The 6,786-nt window shown below is 41.5% G+C and overlaps 1 protein-coding gene across 2 annotated transcripts in view; it reads right to left on the bottom strand.

Annotated features, from left to right (window-relative positions):
* TMEM175 (transmembrane protein 175) overlaps positions 1–5,297 on the bottom strand; it is a 51,564-nt gene extending 46,267 nt beyond the window's left edge. Inside the window, exon 1 of one of the 2 annotated variants that reach the window (XM_032778599.2) lies at positions 5,262–5,297. The gene's annotated coding sequence lies outside the window, so the exon portion shown is untranslated. The remainder of the gene's footprint in view (positions 1–5,261) is intronic. The other variant, XM_032778598.2, reaches the window with a different exon arrangement.
* Between the last annotated feature and the right edge of the window lie 1,489 nt (positions 5,298–6,786).

Genomic DNA, 6,786 nt, shown 5'->3' with positions numbered 1-6,786 from the left:
GCTTAATTAGTTGGCCACTTCAGGTCTTGCATTTCTGGGCAGTGCCCCCCACACCGAGCCCGGGTCTGAACAAAGGAGCCAAACAAAAAAGCAAGAAGCCCCCTCCCTAGGCAGAGCAATGGCTCCAGTTAGTCTCTGCAAGCCACTCCTATGAATAGGGCTGTGACTTTAGTTAGCACAATGGCCGGGAGGGGCGGCCACACAGGACAAACAGAAAGGAGAGGGGAAAAAGGAATGCAGCAGGGGGACAGCTGTAACAAACAGGGACGTCAGTGTCAGAATCCCTTCTATTAAATTATCTCAACTTATATGGAAAGAATATAGTTGACCTCTTTAATGAAAATACATCTTGCAGATCTTCTTAATGAATATATGACTTTAGAGTGCATCTCTTATCTGAAAAATCAGCTTTACATCAATAATTATTTAAATTTATCCTAAAGTTTTTTTTCTGACTAGGCATCTAATAGTTAGGTACCAATCTATTTGCATTAACTTATCTCAGAGAACCTATTTCTTGGCTTAAAGCTCAGTGCAGACACACGGGTCTGCTTGCACTGATCTAATTGCAGACTAAAGAAAGATCTAACTCAAGATATCACTTAATAAATGTTAAGCTCAACTTTGTTTTGCTGTCATAACTTGTTTCATCCCAAAAACAGATTTGTACAAAAGAGGGACATTAACTGCCAGTTCTGTACTTGAAGATACCATATGGTGAAAAGTATAAGCCTACTGGATAGAAATTATTTAATCTCAAAAGTATTACTAAAGGATTTGTGCCTAGACTATTTGCTAACTGCAGTCCTTAGATATTCTGCAATTAACATGCTTTTCATACTAAGCACCTTATCCTACCAACACTCATGCAGATACATAACTCTGCTAGTGCAACAGGTCACACTGATATTAATGGGACTAATCACAAGTGAAGTTACACACGTATTTAAAGGATAGCGGGTTATTTTTATAGATGTCTCCATTAGCAAAACATGGAAGAGAATGCATTTTGAAATACAGATCCTCTTATTAGCAAGGAAAGCTACCTTACTGAGGTCAGAACACGTAGGGATAAAGTGAGAAAGACCAAAAGCCACATAGAGTTGGACCTTGCAAAGGGAATTAAAACCAGTAGTAAAAGGTCCTATAGCCATATAAATAAGAAGAAGAAATAAAGAAAGAAAAAGTGGGACCACTAAACACTGAGGATGGAATGGAGGTTAAGGATAATCTAGGCATGGCCCAATATCCAAACAAATACTTTGCCTCAGTCTTTTTAATGAGGCTAATGAGGAGCTTAGGGATAATGATAGGATGACAAATGCGAATGAGGATATGGAGGTAGATATTACCACATCCGAAGCAGAAGCCAAACTCGAACAGCTTAATGGGACAAAATCAGAGGGCCCAGATAATCTTCATCCAACAATATTAAAGGAACTGGCACATGAAACTGCAAGCCCATTAGCAAGAATTTTTAATCAATCAGTAAACTCAGGGATTGTACCGTACGACTGGAGAATTGCTAACATCGTTCCTATTTTTAAGAAAGGGGAAAAAAGTGATCCGAGTAACTACAGGCCTGTTAGTTTGACATCTGTAGTATGCAAGGTCTTGGAAAAAAATTTTGAAGGAGAAAGTAGTAAGGACATTGAGGTCAATGGTAATTGGGACAAAATACAACATGGTTTTACAAAAGGTAGATCGTGCCAAACCAACCTGATCTCCTTCTTTGAGAAGGTAACAGATTTTTTAGACAAAGGAAATGCAGTGGATCTAATTTACCTCGATTTCAGTAAGGCATTTGATACGGTTCCACATGGGGAATTATTAGTTAAATTGGAAAAGATGGGGATCAATATGAAAATTGAAAGGTGGATAAGGAACTGGTTAAAGGGGAGACTAACGGGGTCGTACTGAAAGGTGAACTGTCAGGCTGGAAGGAGGTTACTAGTGGAGTTCCTCAGGGATCAGTTTTTGGGACCAATCTTATTTAATCTTTTTTTTACTGACCTTGGCACAAAAAGTGGGAATGTGCTAATAAAAGTTTGCGGATGACACAAAGCTGGGAGGTATTGCTAACACAGAGAAGGACCGGGATATCATACAGGAAGATCTGGATGACCTTGTAAACTGGAGTAATAGTAATAGGATGAAATTTAATAGTGAAAAGTGCAAGGTCATGCATTTAGGGATTAATAACAAGAATTTTGTTATAAATGGGGACACATCAGTTGGAAGTAACAGAGGAGGAGAAGGACCTCGGAGTATTGGTTGATCACAGGATGACTATGAGCCGCCAATGTGATATGGCCATGAAAAAAGCTAATGCAGTCTTGGATGCATCAGGCGAGGTATTTCCAGTAAAGATAAGGAGTGTAGTAGTACCGTTATACAAGGCACTGGTGAGACCTCATCTGGAATACTGTGTGCAGTTCTGGTCTCCCATGTTTAAGAAGGATGAATTCAAACTGGAACAGGTACAGAGAAGGGCTACTAGGATGATCCGAGGAATGGAAAACCTGTCTTATGAAAGGAGACTCAAAGAGCTTGGCTTGTTTAGCCTAACCAAAAGAAGGCTGAGGGGAGATATGATTGCTCTTATAAAATATATCAGAGGGATAAATATTAGGGAGGGAGAGGAATTATTTAAGCTTAGTACACCAATGTGGACACAAGAACAAATGGATATAAACTGGACACTAGGAAGTTTAGACTTGAAATTAGATAAAGGTTTCTAACCATTAGAGGAGTGAAGTTCTGGAACAGCCTTCCAGGGGAAAGAATGGGGGCAAAAGACATAGCTGGCTTCAAGACTAAGCTTGATAAGTTTATGGAGGGGATGGTATGATGGGATAGCCTAATTTTGGCAATTAATTGAACTTTGACTCTTAGCGGTAAATATGCCCAATGGTCTTTGATGGGATGTTAGATGGGGTGGGATCTGAGTTACTACAGAGAATTCTTTCCTGGGTGCTGGCTGGTGAGTCTTGCCCACAAGCTCAGCGTTTAACTGATCACCAATTTGGGGTCAGGAAGGAATTTTCCTCCAGGGAAGACTGGCAGAGGCCTGGAGGTTTTTCGCCTTCCTCTGCAGCATTGGGCATAGGTCACTTGCGGAAGGATTCTCTGCACCTTGAGGTCTTTAAACCACAATTTGAGGACTTCAGTAACTCAGACATAGGTTAGGGGTTTGTTACAGGAGCGGGTGGGTGAGATTCTGTGGCCTGCGTTCTGCAGGAGATCAGACGAGATGACCATAATGGTCCCTTCTGACCTTAAGCCTATGAATCTATTCTAGCCCAATAGAAGTAACCAGGGAAAGCTTTTTACACTATAATCATGGGCAATACTCCCTGCCTGCTCTCTACAGGGAAAACGAGGGACAATACTAATTTGGACCCTATTCTGAACTATACTAAGGTTCAGTCCCCAAAGCGCTTACTACTAGATTTTAACGCTTCGTGCTATGAAACTTGCCAATGATTTCAGCAGGACTACTCCTGGTATTAAGTACTGTGCCTGGAAATAAATGTTTGTATGAAAGAGCTACACCACCACCCACAGAATAAGAGAATATGCTATACGGAGTGGCTTAGGTGGAAGTTTATATCCACAACTAAAGAGCACAGAAATAAAAGACATTTCTATGAACCTTCATATGTACTACCTAAATAGTCCAATACTGAATGTCTTTGATTTCCTACTTTTTTTAAACCATGTTTCTTTGGTATATATTTAACTAAATTTACCACGTTAGTATTGTATTTTCTTTAGCCTCTCCTATTTCTTTTGAAATTATTTTGATTTGTAAGGATAAGGCCTTTTCCTGTAGCCACACTGTAAGGCCTAAGGCCTTTGTCTGCAGCCATATTAGGAGGACAGCAGCCATGAGCTAAGCAGCAAAAAGTCACATCCTCATATTCCATCTAAATTACATTAAAACAATGTAATATCGGGCTGTTAAGAAGGCGATCCTGTCCTAATAACACCCACCATCACCATATAAAGAAACAGATCTGAAGATGGTTAAAGAAAACTTAGTTTGATAGCATCCTGTCTGGCAAGCAATCACTTATCAATAGTTGTGGTTGTGAAATCCTCATTTCTTTATTGTTTTGTCTTTATGGTCCCCACTTCTCTATTCTTTGTCTGTATGATCGCTGTCTGATTCTTTGATTGTTTCTGTCTGGTAAATAATTAATTTGCTAGATGTAAATCAATTAAGGTGGTGGGCTAGGATTGGTTAGAGAATTTTGTTACAATAGGTTAGGATTCGTTAGTAAAATTTTAGTAAAACGACTAAGGTACAGTTAAGCAGGACTCAAGTTTCACTGTATAAACTGGAGTCCAAACGTAAGTTCTTGGGAAGCAACTCCAGGACACAGCCCTAAGATCGGCTGCCAGACCTTAACACCGTGCCAACCATACCGTGCAGAAACTGGAGTCCTCCAGATGACCTGATCCTGACTGGCCATCAAGAAAGTTTATCTGCCTTATTGGAAGTGGTGAGCATTGTATGTTTAGTGTGTGCATTCTGTTTTGGAAATGTTCATAAATAGAGGTTAAGTAGGATATTACTGCGTAAGACCCTTTCACTGGTAAAAGACCTCACAAACCCGCGAAGTGTAAGGTTATGCCCTGAGCCCACGGAAGGGTAAGGGTGAGTGCCTAAATTAACAGGGTTACACCTGAACCCTAGGAACTGGATAAAGGTGGGTGCCCCTAGATTGTGTGAGTAACAGAGAATTTTGTGCAGGCAACAGATTACATTAACCATTAAAATGATTAATAATTTTGGGGAAAATAAATAGCTTCTAAAATATTTTCCAACTTCCATTATACAGGCAGATTTTCCATCTCTTAATGTCTTCAGATCAAGGCTGGATGTCTTTCTGGAAGATGTTATAGTCAGAGAAGTTATTGGGCTCAATACAGAGGTAACAAAGTGAAATTCAGTGGCCTGTGTTATACAGAAGGCCAGACTAGATAATCTAATGGTCCTTTCTGACCTTGAAATATACTAATCTATAAAGCAATCATGTTTTTTTCTAATAAACCAAGCCTTTAGTACTGCAGTCCCTTCAGCTCCAGTTCATTAGTTCACCCATTAGAGAATGAACTGTTGGTTTCAGTTTTATTCAAGGTTTTGTAACGTCTTAACTGGAAAAAAACCCTGAACCTTGAAGTAAAATTGCAATGTCATCCTAACACTCACAAAGACAGAATAAACATGTAACAAAATACTAAATATACAATACCTGATCTGGATGTATCTTTGTGTGGGCCACAGGCAAAATCTGAAATAAGAAAATCACATTATTGGGTGGAATATGTAAGCCTCTCATTCTACTCTACTAGAAAGTGAGCATCATACCAAAAAATATTTAAAATGACAGATAGAAGATGTTCATATGAAATGATATAATGACTCGCAAGATGAGTGATTTGCTGACTAATGATGGAATACACATATTTATTTCCTGCAAAGTAGGGATAAAGCTCACTCGTCTTGATAAAGCAACTTTTACTTGAATCTGTTGATACGAAAAACATTTGCATAACTTTTAAGTTGCTGGATTTAATTCCAATACTTCAGGTTTCAATGAAGTCTCATTATCGGTCTCACTAAAAGTAGTAAGGTTTTAAATGAATGTGATGTCTAAGACATTTACGTGATGATTAAAATTCAGGGTGTTTCCTAGACGCCGTCATTATTTTAACCAATCCTACTTCCAGTAAATGTAAAACATTTTGTATTAATACTTTTTTTAAATTAAAACTAAATACCACAGCACTTTAAATCCAAATGCCTGTAAGCACTATCAGTATTTAAAAATTCCAATACTGGTATTAATATTGCAACTGACCTGATGTGTTGCTTTCCATCTCTAACAGAAAGATTATAATACAAAAAGTTGAAAGTTATTTGTATTATAGTGACACCTAATCACCATTCTCTTAAAGAAGTACTGTAATGGAAAACAATAGTCTGGGTTCACAAAATGAGAAAAGAAGGCATTTACTTAACTCTGTTGCTCTAATCTAATGGGAGCAACAGTTTTTAAAAGTAAAATTGACTATTTGGTCTTTTCTCTAGACTGCCCCATTAACCCTACTGGGAGTCAGAAGCAAATCCAGATAAGAATGTACTCCTTTGTACATACATGTACTGTACCCTGTATACGTTGCGGGCAGGCAGGAAGTTGGCCGGGCGTCGGTCGCTTCCAGGCGGCTTTGGCGCGCGCGGGCCCCGGCCGCACTCACCGCACCTTGACGCGTGGCGATGATGGAGAGCCAGCGCGTCGTATAGCCAGGAGACTCGTGCGAGGCTCTGGGTGCTGCCCATGCGCCCCGCTGTGCCGCGGGGGCGGGGGCCAGGGGCCGCGGCCGCCTCCCCCTCCGCCTGCGGGCACGTGCGCTGACATGAGGGGCACCGGGCGCAGCCGCGTCCTGGCGCAGTGCCGAGGAAGGATGTGGGTGGGGACGTAAAGTAAGCCCGGCCCCTAACGGTCTCGGCGTCACCGCCCTGCGGGCAGGCGCAGGGCGCGGGCACCGTGGAATGGGTTGAAGGGCTGTGTCAGAGCTTAGGTCATGAGGGCGGCGTCGGACAGGGGGCAGAGCTGGGTCTCCTGAAGGGGGAGGGCGTACAGGCCAGAGCTGCAGTCTCGAGGGATGGTCTCTGGCAGTGAGGGACGGAACTCAGGCAGAGCGGTCTCTGAGGGGTGCGCAGGTGTCGCGTGTCAGGACAGAGCTGCGGATCTCAGCGGGGTCCTCTGTCGGGGC

This window comes from Chelonoidis abingdonii, chromosome 6 (genome assembly GCF_003597395.2).
Source record: "Chelonoidis abingdonii isolate Lonesome George chromosome 6, CheloAbing_2.0, whole genome shotgun sequence".
In the NCBI taxonomy this organism is placed as follows: Eukaryota; Metazoa; Chordata; order Testudines; family Testudinidae; genus Chelonoidis; species Chelonoidis abingdonii.
Note: the sequence above shows the minus strand (reverse complement) of the source record. Positions and strands in the feature narration are given on the sequence as shown.